The sequence below is a fragment of the Dipodomys spectabilis genome, unplaced genomic scaffold (genome assembly GCF_019054845.1).
Source record: "Dipodomys spectabilis isolate Male_0828 unplaced genomic scaffold, ASM1905484v1 ptg000319l, whole genome shotgun sequence".
In the NCBI taxonomy this organism is placed as follows: Eukaryota; Metazoa; Chordata; class Mammalia; order Rodentia; family Heteromyidae; genus Dipodomys; species Dipodomys spectabilis.
Window position 1 is genome coordinate 3,302,857 of NW_024870996.1, and position 20,826 is coordinate 3,323,682.

General features: G+C 39.9%; 1 pseudogene; it reads left to right on the forward strand.

Annotated features, from left to right (window-relative positions):
• The first annotated feature begins 1,798 nt into the window (after positions 1-1,798).
• LOC122127990 lies at positions 1,799-2,237 on the forward strand (annotated as a pseudogene).
• The last annotated feature ends 18,589 nt before the right edge of the window (positions 2,238-20,826 follow it).

The window sequence follows — 20,826 nt, forward strand, 5'->3', positions numbered from 1 at the left end:
TCAGTGTTGTGAATTGTGAAAAAGAAATTTCTGGTATTCACATGTCAGCAGTTCATGGTATTTTGTGATGGTAGCCAAATAGACAAAGATACTGGTTAACATGGTAAGACCAGTAGGCCCTAGGCCACACTTGCATGCTCAGGAGCAGATGCGGGGGCTGAGAACAATAATTGAAGAGGCATTCTGTGGGTTCCCAGAGAGTTGATTTGCCAGATTGAGTGCTTTGTGAGCCTCCTGAAAGAACAATCCATATCTAGACCAAGTGCACATTCCACTAGAACACAACACTGCTCTGTGTGTGTGTGTGTGTGTGTGTGTGTGTTTGTTCTGGTCATGGAGTTTGAATTCAGGGTCTGAGCACTTTCAAAGCTTTTGTGCTCAGGGCTAGTGTTGTGTCACTTTGAGTCACAACTCTACTTCTGGCTTTTTGGTGGTTCATTAGAGATAAGAGTCTTGCATACTTTCTTCTCTAAGTTGGTTGGTTGTGGGGCTTGAACTCAGGGACTGTGCTGAGCTTTTTCTGCTCAAGGCTAGTGTTCTACAACTTTGAGCCACTGTGCTACTTTTGCTTTTCTGGTGGCTTCAAACTGATCCTCATATGTCAGCCTTCTGAGTAGCCAGGATTAAAGGTGTGAACCACCAGCACCCAACTTGATTTTAATTTTTAATATTTTGGTTGTGCTGGTTCTGGGACTTGAACTCAGGGCCTGGGTGCTGTTCCTGAGCTTTTTTGCTCAAAACTGATGTGCTACCACGTTAGCCACAGCTCTACTTCAATTTTTTGGTGCTTAATCAGAGAAGAGCATCTCACAGACTTTCCTTCCTGAGCTGGCTTTGAAGTACAAACCTCAGATCTCAACCTCTTAAGTAACAAAGATTTCAGGTTTGAGCCACAGCACCTCTGCCTGATTTTAGTATTTATTTACCATACACAGGTGTGTAAACATTTCATCAATAAGTCTAAAGACATTGGTACTTCTTACTCACTAGGTCCCATGAACAGAATGTCTTGGAAGATAGGATCTATGAACCCAACATTGCTCTCCTAATTCTGTGCTTAGCTTCATATTTATTAAATGTTCATCTTAGGAATTAATTTATCTTTCATTTATTATGTAATGGAAATCTACAATTTTAGTATCCACAGGATTGTGTTGGTGCTACTAATGGAAAATGTATTATGGTGGCTATCACAAATAAAAAGCATTTTTTTGTTTGTTTGATTTTTAGCCATGGGGCTTGAACTCTTGGCCTGGGCACCATCCCTCAGCTTTTCGACTATCGGCTAGTGCTCTATCTCAAGCCACAGCGCCACTTTTGGTTTTCTAGTGGTTTACTGGAGATTAGAGTTTCATGGACATTCCTGCTGGGGCTGGTTTTGAGCAGTGATTCTCAGATCTCAGCCTCCTAAGTAGCTAGGATAACAGGCATGAGCCACCGGCACCTGGCGTGGGTTTTTGTCTTTTTGTTTTGTTTTTTAATGTGAGAAATATTAGTTTGTCAGACTAGGGTTAGAAGACTAGCGGCTTCACAAAACCATGAGGCTCTATTTTTGCCTCTATTTAGCCAATTGATTCTGTTCCTCAAGACCATACAATGGCTGCCAAAGCTTTGGCTGCTCAATCTGCAATTTAGAAAAATAGAAAGAAAAAGGCAAGACTCATCTATCCAGGAAGTCAGTTTGGCTTTTAAAGAGAGCTGCAGGAAATACTAAGCAAAAAACTTTTATTTAAATTTTCATTGAGGGGACTTGGCAGCAGGGGGCAGTGCAGCGCGGAGTTGCCAAGGTGGAGTTGCCATGGCGGAGGTGCAGCAGCTCAGGGTGCAGGAGGTAGTGGATTCCATGTGAAGAGTGTGAATAGAGAGAACATCCGGAAGATGCAGGGCCTCATGTTCTGGTGCAGTGCCACCTGCTGTGAAGATAACCAGGCCATCATGCAACAGGTGCACCAGTGCATCGAGTGCTGCCATACACCTCTGGCTCAAGCACAGGCCTTGGTGACCAGTGAGTTGGAAAAGTACCAGGACCGCCTGGCCTGATGCACCATGCATTGTAGTGACAAAGCCAAAGATTCAGTAGATGCAGGGAATAAGGAGCTTCAGGTGAAACAGAAGCTGGACAGTTGTGACCAAGTGTGTGGATGACCACATGCACCTCATCCCAACTATGATGAAGAAGATGAAGGAGTCTCTCTCATCCATTGGAAAATAAAAGTCTTTTTTAGTGACCATGGGGTTTTGGGTAGGGAATCTATTTAATAAGAGTAATGGGAATAATTTTAGTCTTTTAAGCAAAGTTTAAAATGAAGAAACTAAGGATGGCAACAAATTTCAAGCATATTTCACTTGCCTGTGGACCCTGGTTCTTTTGTGTTTTAATTATAGAAAGTGAAATAGAAAACACTGGTGCTAAAAAATTTCAGTCATGATAGAATGGAAGAGTGTTCTAAAGCCTAAATTTCATATGGCAAGTGCTTTCCTTGGCAGTAGAGGTCTCCTTGTACCAAGCCAGAGATCCTCCATGTACCAGATTCTTATTGGTACACAAGATGCAACCGGTTGGCATGTTCCTATAACCCAACTCTAATCTGATGAAGTTTGAGGATGCTGTGTCTGTTGCCCACTCCTGTTTACTATAAATATCACTACACCAATTTCCATCAATTGTAAGGCAAATTCCAGTAGATGACTAATTTAGAAGGGGGAAAAATGCTTCTGGATCTTCAGTTTTGCTTGGTTTTGTTTTATATACAAGGGAATGAAATTTAAGATTTGGAAGAAATAATATTTGAATGGGAACTTAAATGGTTCCTTTTGCCATTAAGATATAAATTTGAAAGTCTAACATTGTATTTTTCAGCATACAGACTTCCTCCCCTAGCTAATAACCCCTGAGCTTTTTGTAGCAGACTGATAGGATGGTCTTGACAGTGATACTTCCCATTGCAAGAAAAAGGGATACATAAATACAGCATTCAGTAATAAACACTAAAATAGGAACTACTGTCTAGTTGAGAGTATTGGAACATACTAGAATCCAAAAGCCCTCAATTTTGTAGAACAGAATGGAATACAAGCATAAACCCAGAATTATTTACTTAGCCCCTGAATTAATTGCCTAATTGATACCATCCTGTGGGCACAGAAAGTTAAAAAATTAAGCAACTTGAGCTAAGAGAAGCTGCAACAACCTTATAGCAAAGAACATAGACACAGACTCATTATCAAATACGTTTGCTTGAATCTTTACCAAATGTGGTGTTTCTGCTCAAGCAAAGCATGGTACCTTTGCAGTGGGGACCGTGTTACTTTTTTTTAACCAACTTATTACTTGAAACTATGATATAGCTTGTTTGCTGTTGACAAGGCTATGATATATATTTTTTTCTAGTGATATGATTTTAAATGACCATATATTATATTGTTTTCCCACTATCTAGATGATGACTATTTAACTTTCCCAATACACTTCTTGTTATGTGTGAAATAAATTCCTTATGATATCCAAAAAGGAGGCTGGGAAGGAAAGTTTAGCTTGACACATTTTTCCCTGAACACAAAACATGAATAATGTTTCTGTAAAAGACAAGGAAAAAGGAAACTAGGTACACAGCCTACAATGATTTACATAAAGGATTGTAAGCATTTGTCAGTATTATCCATATTTCTGTGTGTTAATGTGTTTCTTCCAGGATTAAAAAATACTCTCTTCAAAGTCTATAAGTCAATTATGGAAATGGACTCAGATTCTAGCCTTCATATCTGCAGATAGTAGTGTAATTCATACAGTCAGCTTCACATACCCCCTATTCGTTCCCAATAACCAATGAGCATGGTTGGTTTACCTTTATCTCTTTATGGTAGGACACCATCTGGTGTTTTCTGCATTTGACCCAGAGCCATGCCTGGCATCATCAGAGAAATCAAGAGGTGAGAAGGAACACAGTCGGGCCTGGGTTAGTGGGACAAATTCTTTGTGATCACATTTTCTCCCCAAAACAACAAAGTATCCACTGTTGGATCTTGGTAGAATCCTATGATGCTATTCATCCATAATTGGGAGCTCAGAATGATACGGCTGGTATCAGACTGCTGCTTGTGACTGGCACAAGGTATTGACTTGCTCAAAGACAATACACAGGAAAGAGTTAAAGACACAGAGGTGTCTTGGAGGTGTGGCTCAGGTGGTAGAGTGCCAGCCAATGAGCGGAAGCATCAGATACTGAGTTTGAGTCCCCATCTCACAACAAAAAAAAGAAATAAGAAAAAGAAAGAAAAGCAAAAGAGACATCCTGTGTGCTTCTCTTAACATAGCTTTCCACAAATGTTGAATTCCTCTTGGAGGACAGAAGTCCTGGTGACTAAAGAGAATCCAGTTTAGCCTATTGGATCAGGAGGTAATTGTTGAGCATTCCCAGTTGGTTAGAAGTCTTTTTTTTTTTCTTTTTTTTTTTAATTTTATTTTATTTTATTTGAGAACTTACTGTACAGAGGGGTTACAATTACATGGGCAGGATAATGCATATATTTCTTACCAAGCATTGCAGCCTCCTCCTTTGTTTACCCTTCACCTCCCTTCCCAGCCTCCCCTCTCCCCCCCACCCAATCAAACCCCCCTCTCCCCCCCACACCGACATTGTAAAGCTGGTTTTGACATGACATTTTGTACGTCTCATTGTTGCAACATAGAAGTCTTTAACTGTAGGCATTTCAGAAATAATGATACGTGGAAAGGCTAAAATGAACATCAGCTGATATGAGCTGATATAAAAAATGGAAAGTTAACTGCCAAAGTCCAATAATCTTAGAAAAGCCTAGCATGACTCCTCAGCTTGAATATTTTTTATTTTGATCCTCAGATCTCAGCCTTCTGAGTAGTTATGGTTTCAGGTATGAACCACCAGCACCTGGTTAGCTTCGATATTTTATAATTCTTCTTTTAGCTACACAAAATTAGATTCAAAATTCTGACGACTCACTCTCAGATTGTTAATATAAACTTGTACAGATTAGATAATCTTAATGAATTAGATAAGATTTAAAAACAAAAAAAAATAGAGGGTAGAGGGGGAGTGGTAGAAGGTGTGCCCAAAAAAAGCAAAGTTTGGGGCTGGGAATGTTGCTTAGTGGTAGAGTGCTTGCCTAGCACGCATGAAGCCCTAGGTTTGATTCCTCAGTAACATATACACACAAAAAGGCATAAGTGGTACTGTGGCTCAAGTGGTAGAGTGCTAGCTTTGAGCAAAAGAAGTTCAGGGACAGTACTCAGGTCTTGAGTTCAAGCCCCAAGACTGGGAAAAAAAGAAAAAGGCAAGGTTTGAACTCCATCCCTACACTGAAAGAAAAAAAATTAAGTTTATAAAAGTAAAAAAAAGAGCAATAAAACAATTCTCTTACGTGACATAGCATTGACATAAGGAATGGATTGTCACCTGCTGTAGATACAATTAAAAAAAAGAAGTCCAATTACAACTAAGTGGCTCAAATTTCCATGAGAGAATATTTTCATTTTCTGTGTAGGAAATTACAGAATACTGACAGGAAATGAACTTTTCATTAGCTTTTGTCCTCAAGGATGTTACTCTACCACAGGAAATGAACATTAAAGGCAAGTCTTGGGCTGGTTGCTGGTGTTTTACATCTATAATCTTTGCTACTCAGAAGACTAAGAGCTGAGTATTAAGGTTCAAAGCCAGCCCAGGGAAGAAAGACGATCAGACTTTTACCTTCAATTAACCAGCACAAATGTAGAAGTGAAACTGTGGCTTAAGTGGTAGAGCACCATCCTTGAGCATAAAAGCTAATGGAAAGTGCCCAGGCCTTCCTTGGATTCAAACCCCAGTACTGGCAGGCAGGCAGGCAGGCATGCACACACCACGTGCACACACACATACACACACACACACACACACACACAAGACCTAGAAAGTTTTCACTGATTCAAAAGTAGTTCATTTTGAGGCAAAAGGAGTCTCTGGATTATCAGAAACTGAAATTGGAATAATTTAAATGAATGAATGTATATGTTTGAAAGTCATACACTGTCAACTGCTGATGCCAAAGCAGACAAATGTGCCCATAAGATGTCCAGCCCAGATCTGCTGGGATCTTATGCCCAGGTCCCTCCTAGATGATTTAGAGATCATGTCAATGTCTTTTGCTTTTGACCTTGTAAGATCGGTTGGCTGGTCTTACAGGCATGGTAATTTGCCATCTCTTTAGAGAGAATAAAAACTCCAGTGTATGCTTACATATGTTTAAATATAACCACTATGAAGTTCTGTGCAGATTCTGTTAATTTTTTAAAAATGATTTTTCAAAGGCTTAAAAGGATTTTATCTCAAAAAATTATAAAACTGATTTGATTGATGAGTGGTTTAAGTCCTTAGGACAATTTAATATTATTTGTAAACCTCTTTTGATGTATTTGAAATGTTTATTTTTATTTTTTTTTATTGTGAGAATACCATACAAAGGAATTACAATTACACGGGCAAGATAATGAGTATATTTCTTATCAAGCATTGTTGCCTCCTCTTTATTTCCCCTTTCCATCCCTTCCCATATTCCGCCCTTTCCTGCATCCAACTCTCCTACCATCCCCCACCAAAGTTGTAAAGTTCATTTTTCAACATAATAACTTGTACATCTCATTTTTGCAATGGGTCTAGAGTACAACCCATGCTTTCACTGCATTTGATGTTGGTATAATTTGTGGAAGGAAAGGGAAAAAAACAAATCCTTTAACTAAGAGGATCAATTACATTAAAATTGTCTTTGAAACAGCCAAGCAGTTTTGATCCATTAAATTGGTAAAGGATATATAATATTAAATGTGTGAGTTAATGGGGAAAGGGTTTTTCCAATTTTGACTAGAATTCTAAAATTTGTACACATAATATGAATTTGGAGGTTGGAGGAGAATACTGGAGGCTTGAAGTATCTCTTAGCTGTTTTGCTCAATGGTGATGCTCTACTACTTGAACCATAGCTCTATTTCTGGCTTTTTGGTAGTCTGTCAGAGATAAGTGACTCTCAGATTTTCCTGCCTGGATTGACTTTGAACTGCAATACTCAGATATCAGTCTCAAGTAGCTATGATGACAGATGTGAGTTACAGGCACCCGACCTGTTTTTGTAAGTTTTATATATGCACACAATGCAGTTTATAACTTCCCTTGGCAACTTGTACTTGGTTATTGTCAATGATCATTCAGGCAAATTTTTCAACAGCTTTGCCTACCATAGGCCAATGAATTTTGTATGTACGTATACAAATAGGTCACAATTATAATGGTGCCTCAATTATACAGCTGTAACTAGCTTTGAATGTTATAATTTAAAGTGGTAAGCATGCAAACCAATGGTTAAAAGGAGAGTTTTACTCCCAATTTGTATTTACTCAGCTCTTGAGTTTCTGAAATAAATAGCCAGAGGAAAGCCATAATCTAACCCTCATACATGGCCACCTAAGAGGAACTCAGCCTCTTCTCCCATCCCAGCCTATTTTAATCCTTGACAGCATGTATTTATCTCAATGTTATTATTTACATTAAAATCATAACCTAACACTAAATTTCATATGGATTGAGATCTTCTTAGTGATTTCTACTTCTTCTGTAACCCTAATATTTTCATATACAAACTCTTCTTATTTGGTATCATCTAAAATTAATGGGGCCAAGGGGGAAAGAGGATTATGAAGCTTAAGATGGATTGATGCAATGAATTTTAGAAATCAGTAGCCTCACAGACAGAGCAAAAATACAGGAATCAATAAGCACCAGTGGCACAGGGCTGTAATCTCAGCTACCCAGGAGGCTGAGATATGAGGATCAAGCCCAGTCAGGAAAGTTCCTGAGACTCCTATCTCCAGTTAACCACCAAAAAGCCAGAAATGGAACTATAGCTCAAGTGGTAGAGTACCAGCCATGAAAAAGCAAATGGAATGAATGTCCAAGACCCTGAGTTCAAGCTCCAGTACTGGCAAAAAAAAAGAGGGGAAGAAGGAGAAGGAGAAAGATAGGGAGGAGGAGGGGGAGTGGGAGTCAGCGTTTTCCTTACATATTATCTATAAAACCATTTTCTATGGATATGGAAGTGAGAAATAGTAACAGAAATTTTGAGAAAAACTCAGGATAAACTTTACTCCTATAAGTGACAGGAAAAAGAAAGCCCAGCTAACACAAAATTCTTCGATGCTTTATGCATCAAATTGAAAAGTAGAAAGTCAGCATGTGTAACTAACAGTTGAAGAGTCATTTCCCTCTGCAAGTGGTGTTAAAGGAAGGAAGTTTCTGAGTTGGACAAGGTAAGAAATAAGCAAAGTGCCAGCGGCTCACATCTGTAATCCTAGTGACTCAGGAGATTGAGATCTGAGGATCACTTTTTGAAGCCAGCCTGGTCAGGAAAGTCTGTGAAACTCTAATCACCAGTTCACCACCAAAAGGCTGGAAGTGAGGCTAGGGCTCAAGTGGTAGAGTAGTAGCCTTGAGAAAATACAAAAGCTCAGGGACTATGCCCAGGCCCTGACTTCAAGCCCCAGGACAAGAAAGGAAGAAAGGAAGGGAGGGAGGGAGGGAGGGAGGGAGGGAGGGAGGGAGGGAGGAAAAGAGAAGGAAGGAAGGGAAAGAAAAAAGGAAGGAGGAAAGGAGGGAGGGATAACTAATAAAAATTAAAAGAATAGGCTGGGAAGGTAGCTCAGTGGTAGAGTGCTTGCCTTGCATACATGAGGACCTGGGTTCAATTCTTCAGCACCACATAAGCAGAAAAAGCTGGAAGTGGCGCTGTGGCTCAAGTGGTAGAGCGCTGGCCTTGAGCTGAATAGCTGACGGACAGCACCCAAGCCCAGACAGAGTTCAAGCCCCATGAGTGACAAAAACATAAAATAAAATAAAAAGAATGGCAACTCACAGCCTGACCAACTTAAGACACGACGCTGCAAATAGCCTTACTGTGTCTTATATTGTTAAGCAGCCCCAAATTTTCCTGACAGCAATTTGTGGGGGTGGGGGACAATCTTTTGGGCTTTTACCTTTAAATGTAGTCTTCCTCATAAGTTAAACAACATTAACGTATATGTGTGTACTGGGTTTACAAATAGCAATGCATTTGAAAATGCATGAAAGTAGCAAAATATTTATTTCACCCACAGTTAAGAACTTTAAAAAGACCCATTGTCATATAAAGTTCACTAAAATATTAAAGTAAATGGGACAGTAGCTTTTGAATTTATGAAGAAACACATACATAATTAATGAGTTTCCTCTTTGGTTATTTTATACTTGGTTAAAGCTTTTTCCCCCCAGACTTAATAAAAGGCAAGAAATAGCAGAAAACAATGTAAGTATGTAATGATAAAGAAATTTTGTGGGTTATTACTAAATTGAAAATAATCCTTTGCATATATTTAGTTTGAATGTAACTTTAAATGATTCTCTTACATTAATCAATAAATATGACAAGTTCCTCAAAATTAATCAAATTTATCCTTGTTGAACACACAAGGTAAAATTGTAATTTTCCTAAATATAAAATGAAGAATAGATGGTTGAGATTGCAGAAGTGTTTTTCTCTTTGCTTTTTTTCCTCCTCCTCTCCTCCTCCTCCTCCTCCTCCTCCTCCTCCTTTTCCTCCTCTTCCTCCTCCTCCTCCTTCTCCTCCTCCTCCTTCTTCTTTTATTCTTCTTCCTCTCTCTCTGTCTCTCTCTCTCTCTGTCTCTCTCTCTCTCTGAGTAGTTATGTGCCATTCTCGGGGCTTGAACTCAGAGCCTGAGTGCTGTCCTTGAGCTCTTTCACTCAAAGCTGGTATTGTACCACTTGAGCCACTTGTGGCTTTTTGCAGATTAATTAGAGATAAGAGTCATATGGACTTTTCTACATGGACTGGCTTCAACCTGAGATTTTCAGACCTCAGCCTCCTGAGTAGCTAGGATTATAGATGTGAGCCACCAGCACCTGGTGCAGAAGTATTTTTCAAAATTGATTTTGAAGAGAGCTGATGGTGTATACATCTCAGTCACAGGAATTACCAAATGTCTCCAGATTACCTGTTTAGAAAGATCAGAATGGCAACATTTATGACATAAGTGATATATGTATTTTGCCACCAAAATCAAACAACAACTGACCTTTAAATAGGGCATTTCTAAAGGAGCCTGATCCAGATTATTTGCAACTATGAAAACAGAACAATGAAACTTGTTGAAATTGTTAGGGAAACAGGAAAGGAGAGGTGAAAGAGAGATGGGGGCAGGGTGATTGATTTGAACACATTGTAAACGTGCATGGAAATGTAACAGTGAAATATCCCTTGTATAACTAAAAGCAAGAGAATATAAATAAAAATTATTATTTAATTTATTAATTTAGTCTGCCATCGGGCTTGAACTTTGGGCCTGGGCACTGTCCCTGAGCTCTTTGCTCAAGGCCAGCGCTCTACCACTGTAAGCCACAGCACCACTTCCATTTTTCTGCTGGTTAATTGGAGGTAAGGGTCTCACATACTTTTCTACCTGGGCTGGCTTTGAAATGTGATCCACAGATCTCAGCCTCCTAAGAAGGTTGGATTAGAGTCATTAGCCACCAGTGCCTGGCTTAAAGGAAAATGTTTAAAGAAAGGAAATTCTTGGGTTTGATCCCAAGGCAAGTGAGACATAGTTCATGTCTTTATGCCAGAAAATCTACAGGGGCAAGAACCTAAAAACTGAATTTGAAGTGGAAAATGGGTCAGTTTAAATTGAATTTGCTGGGTTTGGTTAACTTTCCCTTTGATGACAGCCAGCAAACTCTTAGTTAACTTCTGGACAAATACAATTTCAGTGGGCAAAAATGGAAGGGAAGCCATATTCAGGCCAACTGGTGCTCAGGGGGCTCTCAGTGAGCGGGGCTCAGTTCTCTGTGGAGCCAGCTGCTGACAGAAGCAGGCAGGTTCAAGAGCTGTTGATATTTTCCATCAGAGTCAGCTGGTCACCACCAGGGCTTGCACAAGCAGCCCTTCATTCTAGCTAGGGGCCTGTGGGTGGCACCAAAACACAATCCCCCTTTATTCCTTTAGGATATTTGTTATTTGGGGGCCTTTTGGATTTTTTTCTTTCTTTTGCTACTGAAGATGACCAAAAATACTGGGTAGATGGTTGTTACAAGTAGAATTTTCTTTAGAGTAAGAAAAACGCTCCTGGCCAAAAATAAAATTATGCTGGATGCCAGTGGTTCACACCTGTCATCCTAGCTACTCAAGAGGCTGACATCTGAGGATCATGGGTTCAAAGCCATCCTGAGCAGGGAAGTCAGTGAGACTCTTAGCTCCAATTAACCACTTGAGCTGTGTGGCTCAAGTAGTAGAGCACCAGCCTTGAGGAAATAAAAGCTTAAGGACAGTGTGTAGGTTCTCAGTTCAAGCCCCAGTACTGGCACAAAATTAAAATCAATATTAAAAATATCATAACAAAAGATAAGACAATTGGACAATTTAAAGCATTATAGCTCCCAGCAAATGCTTCTAGCTTCTATCCTAAATGCTATGAAAGATAACACCATTCCAATCTTGGATGGTCATTGGTTAATAGGAATAACAAAAAGAAATTGTTAATCTCACATCATAGATATACTTGCTTTTCCACAATTAAGATAAAACCCTAGATATTGTTGGAACCCAGACTCTACTTCCAGGTAAGAGTCTTCAAGATAATGAAAAGTGACCTAAAGATAAACTGTGTGAAATACTATTAAAATACTTGTAAAAGGTATTTGTAAAATACTGTCTCCCTTTCAAACCTTGTATTGAGTGTTAAAGAGAAAAAGGCAAAGCAATAGACAATTGCATCATTCAATAGCCATCATAAAGAAAAATCCTTCTTAGGCTCATAAGCTTTCCCAATTATAAGAATCAGGTGGCCAGGTGCTGGTGGCTCATGCCTGTAATCCTAGCTACGCAAGAGGCTGAGATTTGAGAATCATAGTTCAAAGCTAGCCCAGGCAGAAAACTCTGTAAAACTCTTATCTCCAATAAAATACTCAGAAAACCAGAAGAGGTGCTATGGCTCAAGTGGTAGAGTACTCACCTTGAGCTGAAGAGCTGAGGGACATCGCCCAGGCCCAGAGTTCAAGCCCCACGACTGACAAAATCAAAAATCAAAAATCAAAAATCAGGTGGTAGTCACCTATCAAATATGTATTTGTATTTGAATATGCCTGAATGCCTAGAATTGCTGGTTGTGAAATTTACATTCTTTAACTCTTTTTACATGTTTTAACACTTTCTACATATTTATATTTGCCATTTCTGCTCTCCACCTCTTTTCAGCCTCACATAACTAATTTCTGTTGACCAGAACAAGAAAAACCAGAACTTGAATGTCAGAGCTAGTGACTTGCATTATGGGACAGCTCAGAACTTACAAAACACTGAGTCAGCACTCCACCAGTTTAGCTTTCCTCTTCCTGACAGCTGCTTATTTCTTTCCCTGTGATTTCAGAGGAAAAAAAATATCCAGAAGCGGTTCACTGCCCTAGATCTATCAGAAAACCTATGTAAGATATGCTATCAGTTTTATAGCATTAAAAAAAATCTAATACTAAATAATCACTTGAAGGAAAGTTTTCCCAGGTCTATTTTAAGGCAATCAGAATACTAGAATTTGTAAGGCTTTCTAGTTTATTTGATTCCTGGCTTGATTTTGCATCTAGGAAAAGCAGCCAACTTGGTTTCTGGCTTGCTTAGCAAGGCTGTCCAAAGATCAAGGAGCTTTTTGAGGTTGTGGTTGGTGATAGAGAAAGAAACCAGTTCCCCCGCCAGCCACTTACAATGTTATTCATGTCATCATTGAGTATTTTGTTGCAGTTATAATTATTCTCAGTTGTGCAGCTTGAACTCAGGGCCTGGACTCTGTAGCCAAGCTTTTACTCAAGGCTAGAGCTATACCTGTTTGAGTCACAGCCCAACTTCTGGTTTTAGCATGGTTATTTGGAGATAAGAGTCTCATGGGGACTTTTCTGCCCAGTCTGGCTTTGAACCATGATTCTCACATATCAGCCTCTTGAATAGCTAGGATTACAAGCATGAGCCATGGGCACCTAGCTGCTATTATTATTATTATTTATTTATTTATTTTGTCAGTCATGGGGCCTGAACTCTGGGACCTGGGCGCTGTCCTTCAGCTCTTCAGCTCAAGGCAAGCGCTCTACCACAGTGCTACTTCCGGTTTTCTGCTTATGTGGTGGTGAGGGTTAACCCAGGGCCTCATGCATGCAAGGTAAGTGCTCTACCACTGAGCCACCTTCCCAGCCCTGCTATTATTATTTTTGAACAAACCATTATCTGTACGATTCAATCCACATCACCAAATGGCTAACATAGAGATCGAGGGGGTGTCTTGATCTATTTTCTGCTTTAATAAATGAATGCTGTAGGCAGGTTCATTTCTAATGCATAAAGGTTAATTTTTTCCAGAGTTCTAGTGGCTGGGAGGCCCAAGAGTAAGGCTACAGCATTAGTGTGGCATCTGGTAAGTACCACATATTGTCTCATGACATGGTAGAAGGAGTGAGCCTGCTAGCTCACTTCTTATAAACCCACTAATGATATTCTAGGGGCTCCACCCTTATTATGTCATTGGATCCTAATTACTCAGCAAAGATCCCACCTCCAAATATAACACATGCGTGTGTGATTTTAGGACGTGTCTATGATTTACACTTTGGGGGAACACATACAAGCTATGGTAAATGGTCTTTGCTAAACCATCCATCCCTAAGGATGAGGGGTCCTCCAGATGTAAAGAGACTTGGGTGGTAAATAATGTGAATTCTCCTCAGTGATCTTCTCTTGCTTAGGATGTTTTCTTCTCTCTTTTAATGCTTCAATTAATTAAAAAAAAATCAATTCCAAAAGTGAGAATGGAGTTGAGGATGGATGACCTCAATAATACAAAGTTGAGAGAAAAATAAATACATAAAATCCTGTGTGAACAATGCTCAGTTGGAGATGCATCTCCCAGGCTGTAGCCAGGGTTGAAAGTGTCATTTTGGATATTTGCTGGGCACTATACTCAAACATGCCACCAAGGGAGAGGGGAGGAGAAGGGAGTGTGGTTGGAATTTTGTTTTTAATCTTAAGTTCATTTTTAGATCCTGAAACACAAAATGGAACTTGAGAAGTGTGAATTTAACCAAGCTGAAAAAAAAAAGAAAAAAAGATTAAAAGAAAGCTTTTCTCCACCTCTGCAAAATGAAGCTGCCGAATTCACAACAGTTTTAATTTTAACACACTAAATAAAAACAATAAGCAGCTCTTTGCTCTGAGGTTAAAATCTCTATTTTTGTATCTAAGCAAACAACAGACTGGGGAGGAAAGTTGCCACATTACTAGTGGGTTATTGAATCTATGAACCGTAGCAACTCCCATGTCTTTTTCTGTATTGCATGTCAGAGAAAAATCATTTCTTCAAAGATACAAATGGAGCAAACTCATGCTAAAGATTTTTTTTAAAGACATCCTCTTTCCAGAAGCTAGGAAAAGCTAATAAGCACATAAAGAACATTGCCCTGAAATAAATTTAAAGTCCAGTCCTCTTTGAATTTCACAAAAGGCCTGAAAAGAAGGGAATATTTTTAAAAAACAAAACAAAACAAAAAACCCATAGTCTCCTGGGCCTGGAGCCTTAGGACATAAATATAAAGGTCACTCCAGAACTAGAAAAAAAAAGAATCCATCAGCATATGTTTTAACATATGGGAGTGTTTATGTCTTCAGTTTCTATTCCATTCTATGCCACCAGTCTATTTTATTTATTTTTGGTTGTGGGACTTGAATTCAGGACCTGGGCACTATCTCTGAGTTTTTCACTCAAGGCTAGTGTTCTACCACTTTGAACCACAGCTCCAATTCCAGTTTTCTGGTGGCTAATTAGAGATGTGAATCTCATGGACTTTCTTACCTGGGCTGGCTTGAATCATAATATTCAGATCTCAGTCTCCTGAGTAGCTAGGTTTACATGCATGAGCCACCAGTACCCAACTGTTCCTTTATTTTTACTTTTTTTTATGCCAGTCCTGAGGTTTGAGCTCTGGGCCTGGGCACTGTCCCTGAGATTTACTGCTCAAGGTTGGAGTTCTACCGCGTGAACTAAAGCTCCAATTCCAGCTCTTTGGTGATCAATTGGAGAGAAGAGTTTCACTGAGTTTCCTGCTGATGCTGGCTTCAAACCATGATCCTCAGATCTCAGCCTCCTGAGTAGCTAGGATGACCCTTTAGTCCAGCTATGATCTTTGTTTGTTTTTTACTGCACTGTTTTGATTAGTGTAGTTTTCTAGTAAGATTTTAAATGGGGAAATGTGATATTTCCAACTTTGTTTTTATTTAACAAGATTGTATTTGCTACTAAGGATGATTTGAGATTCCTTATGAACTATAGGGTAGGTTTAAAAATAATTTTTGCAAAACAAGATTTCATGAGATTCTACACATTTAATGAAATCCTTATCAAATATTGAAATACAAGAAATATTAAGTAATATTGAAATATTAGCAGTAGTAAGTCTTCTAATACATGAATGTGGTCTATTTTTCCATTAATTTAAAGCTTTTTTTTTTTAAAAAGTGCAGTTGCAGATTTTATTTAAAATCAAATAATCCATTTAGTCTTGAGAATTTGAAATGCATGGTATAAAATAAAATATAAAAATAATGCATTATAAAAAATATAACATGGGGCTGGGAAGGTGGCTCAGTGGTAGAATGCTTGCCTTGCATGCATGAGGCCCTGGGTTCAATTCCTCAGCACCACATAAGCAGAAAAAGCCAGAAATGGTGCTGTGGCTCAAGTGGTAGAGCACTAGCCTTGAGCTGAAGAGCTGAGGGGCAGTGCCAAGTCCCAGAGTTCAGGCCCCACGACTGACAAAAAATAAAATAAATAAAACATGATATGACTGGAGCTTTGTTATGTCTTTCTACAATATAAAATCAATGATGATTCAGTAATTCTCTCCTGTGATTAACAATACATTGGGCTGGGAATGTGTTTTAGTGGTAAAGATCTCAATTGGAGCTTGTCTCAAGTGGTAGAGTGCTAACCTTGAGCAAAAGAAGCTCAGGGACAATGACCAGCTCCTGAGTTCAAACCCCAGACTGATTAAGAAAAAAAGATGAATACATCACCCAGGTTCTGGTGGCTCTTGCCTGTAAATCCAAGCTATTCAGGAGGCTGAGATTAGGCTGAATGCAGTTCAAAGCCAACTGGGAAAGAACAAGTTATCTAAGCTGGGAAAGAAAAAGTTATCTAGATTCTATTTCCAATGAGCCAGCACAAACCTAAGGTTGGGGACATAGCTCAAGTGATAGATCCCTAGAACTAATAGCACACACACACACACACACACACACACACACACACAAACACACAAACACACACATACACACACATGCACACACAGATTGGTACTTAAATGAAGCAAGATCTATGATCTCCTTTTGAACATAGGAATGAAACTCTGAGTGTAAGAGATTTGCAAAAAGTAATTGTAAATCCTGACTCCAAGGAGTCATTACAAATACTTCCTGAGGAGTTTCCATTAATGTGGATGTTACTCAGTAAATGTTCATCTCCAAAGGGCCTTGCGTTGGGAAGCTAATAATGCGGGCGGTATGTTGCCATGGTAATGATTCATTTGGTTGGTACTTTTTATAGATTAAAACATTATACCCTGGAGTTTATTAATGTCAATGCATAAATCTTAAGTATGGCATTTCATTTAATGTAGATATTTAATGGAATAGAGTCAGACCTAGCTAACCAGCTACGGCAACATGCCAGTGTTCATGTGTATTTTGGACATGTAATGGTATCAGAAATATCACAATTTTTAAAAAATTAAAATCTATTGATAAAATGTGAGTTAACAGTTCTATTCACTTATTTATACTCATACTATAATTATGTTAATATGTATTCATTAATATTTAATAAACATGCAAAAGTATGCCTGTCAGTCAAAAGTTGGTATACATCACTTGATTCTCTATTCCAGGTCCAAATCCCTGGTTCTTATATTTTGTTTTTATTTATTTTTTGTTTTTGTCCATCATAGGGCTTGAATTTGGTACCTAGGCACTGTTTCTGAGTTCTTTTGCTCAAGGCTACTTTGAGCCAGAGCATCACTTCCTGTTTTCTGGTGGTTAATTGGAGATAAGTTTCACAGACTTTGTCTTTGAACTGTGATACTCAGATCTCAACCTCCTGAGTAGCTAGGCTGACAGGCGTGAGCTGCTGACACCCGACTGGCTCTGATCTTCATTAGCAGTGTAGCCTCAAATTCCAATTTCCTTAACTAGAAAATGAGAAGCATTATATCTACTTTACATTGCAGGTGTGCAGATAAAATTCATCTCCAACAAGTGGCATCTATGATAGGAAATGACTAGATTGTGATTTCAGGTCAGTAGTTCAGAACAAGAAACAGGACATGCAAAACATCAAGCACAGCCTTGCTGAGGAAAGGCAATGGAGAATGATCCCGCTGGAGCTGAGGCTTCAGAGCTGAGGAGCTGCACACAGCCTTCCTGAATGGAGAAGGGAAAAACAAGGCTCAGCAGAGCACTGAGTGTGGGATGAGGGTCCATGTTGGGGCTGAGAGGGGTGGGGGGGAGGGGCGAGCAGTGGGCAGTAGTACCTGAGTGGCAGATCCCTAAGGGTAAACTGAGAGCTCTGTGCCTCACAAGGAGAATGACAAGAAATATTCTAAAAGAAAAATTGACAACCTAAGAGATGGGACAAGACAAGTATGAGAAGAACCCTGGGTACCACTGGTCTGAGCAGAGTGGGGTATGAACCCAGGCAGCAGTGAAATGCAGAGATGTGAGTTTCTAAACCACCAAAAAGAAGTCTTCTATACAAAGTGGGGATCGGTGACGCCAGAAACAGAAGTGGGAAAAGCCAAAAGTGCCTGGAAAATCTCCGATTTCTTACAAAGCAGTCGTTCCAAACAGCAATGATAGAACAGCCTATGCTTTGGAAATGTCACCTCTTGTCTCTGGTTAAACATTTTTCAACATGCCTTCATGAGTATTAGCTGACTTGATTCCAGCAAGTGAAATAAGACTGGTAGATGCTTTTTTGTGGGTTTAAAAGTAGTCTACAGATTATTTCTAGGAAATCGACAACTGTGATAAAGAAAATTAATTAATTGCTGAACTTTATTTTCTTTCTCTCGCAAAAAAAAAAAAAAAAAAAAAGACAGTTAAGGGGCTCCTTTCATCTAGGTGTTTGAAACAAAGGTGAAGTCAGTGTGATCAATGAGTTCTTTTGGAATCCTGGAGAACTTGCCCCATGTTCCAGGTAGCAGACACATGCAGTGAAATGGGGAGAAAAACCAACAGCTCGTGTGAACCTTTCTGCTCTCTCCAGCTTGCCCTCTTGTTTTTCCTTTTGTTTGTTTGTTTTCCCCAAAACTGGGATGAGAACTTGGTATCTGATGCTTTCATCAGCTGGTGCTCTACCTCATGAGCCATGTCTACAATGCCCTTGCCCTCTTTCTTGAATTGCCTGTAACTCAGATGCTTGTAAAGTGTGGTCTTGGATATCTCACACTCGTCATGCCTACAACTGAAAATCCTTGGGCCCTAAGTAGTTCCACTCTGTTGTTCTGTTTTGTTCCATGACATTGCTACACTTTTCTAGTGATTGACATGGGATTCTTCACCTCCTGGTTCATGCCCCTGTATGTATGTCTAGGATGAATCGGATGACTTGATTTCAAAGAAGAAACTACAGCAAAGAGCATGAGATGTCACTCCTGCGATCAGGTTATGAAAGATCACAATCTCTGTCTTTTTTTTCTGACTCTTCCCAGATGATTGCAGAGCTGATACAGCAAAGCTGGAGCCGTTCCCATGATGACACACCAAGAAGAATCAGGACATTCCTCCTAATATCTCCTGAGGAACTGAATCCTGATGACAGGAAAGTGAGCTCACAAGTGGATCTCTCTCCAGATGACCCTTTGGATGAGATCGTAGCCCTGAATGACACCTAGACTGTGTCTGGAGCTGGATAACTCCAGTAAGCTGTGCCCAGATGTCTCACCCACAGAAACTGGGAGACAACACATGCTTGCTAAATCCCTAAGTTGGGGTGCTGCCATAGATAACAAAGATACCCAGTTGCCAAGGCTTTGATGGTAAATTGACTGCCATGAGGAATGGAGAAGTCTTCCTAAACTCCCCTAAATTGATGCTTTCCTGGAGTTTGAGGGAATTAGTTAAGGGAATGCACTGTCTCCAGATACCTTTTCCTGTGCCAGACATTCCCCGCTCCCCTCCGCCCCCAGTCTCATCCTGCTCCTTATTCTCTGGAAGAGAGCATTCCCCTCACCCTCTGCCTTGAAGTTGGTTTTTTCTGTGTGTTTATTGTGTTTGCTTTTTGCCCATCCTGGGGCTTGAACTCAGGGCTCTTTCCCTGAGCTGCTTTTGCTCAAGGTTAGCTCTCTACCACTTGAACCAAAGCACCATTTTCAGCTTTTTCTGAGTAGTTTGTTGGAGGTAAAGGGTCTCACAGACTTTCTTGCCCAGGCTGACTTTGAACCATGATGCTCAGATCTCAGCCTCCTGAGTAGCTAGGATGACAGTTGTGAGCCGCTTGTGCCTGGCTTGGAGTTGTTCTTGAGCTTCCAAAATTGGCATAGATCTAGCCTATATTCTTCTGTACCCTGATCGGGATTCCTACAACACAGCCCAATTGCTCCATGTTCTAGCTGATCTTGTTGACTTATATCTTAACTGCAGCTGTATTTGATTTACAATTTATAACATTTCTTGGTCTTCACACTGAACCTACATCAAGCAAATCAAGACAACCTTGACAGTGAGTCCTGCAAGATGGTTCAATTTCATGTCCCAGTAGTATAAGGCTCATTTTAAGTTACAAGGGCAGCACCCTGACCAGCTCCTGATGCTCATCCCTGGTTCTTCTACATCTTGAAGGAGCTATGAACAATCTCTTCAAGGCATGTGCCAAATTCTGAGCTCATCTTATATTTTCAGGGGTCAGTGGATGGGACTTGTGGATGTGCCAGATCTTCTGGGGGAAGATGGGAATGCACCAGCTCCAAGTAGAAGTGTCAGCAGGCACAACCATCAGAGGCTCAGCAGGGAAGTGATGTGGGGCTGAGAATCTGTTCCCAGGCCCTCCTTGACAGAGATGAGGCAGACAATTGATTTGGAGCCAGAAAAACAGATAAATGTTCCTTTTCCTGGCTTCCAAGGGCTTCCACGCCAATTGTGCCAACATCCTGTCCAATTTGTTCCTTACAAGGAGCTTTCTGCTTTCTAGTCCAGAACTATTTACTGAAAGAAAAAATCCTTATCTAGTTGTTAAACTTCACAGACAGTATATGGATGAAAATAATCTCTGCACAAAAAAGTAAATACAATATGCTTCATTTTTATGATATTGAATGTGTGTGTGTGTGTGTGTGTGTGTGTGTGTGTGTGTGTGTGTGTGTGTGTGTGCTGGTACCAGGGCTTGAACTCACACTCAAGGCTAGTGCTGTACTACTTGAGCCACACTTCCACATGATGGTTTGTTGGAGATAAGAGTTTCACAGACCATTTTTACATAGGCTGGCTTTGAATGGAGAGTCTCCAATCTCAGCTTCCTGAGTAGCTAGGATTACAGGCATGAGCCACTAGTATCCAACCAATAGATTCTTTTTTTCTCTTTTTCTTTTTGTTGCCAGATGTAGGGCTTTAACTCAGGGCTTTGGCACTATCCCCGAGCTTCTTTTGCTTAAGGCTAGCACTTTACCACTTGAGCCCTAGCACCACTTCTAGTTT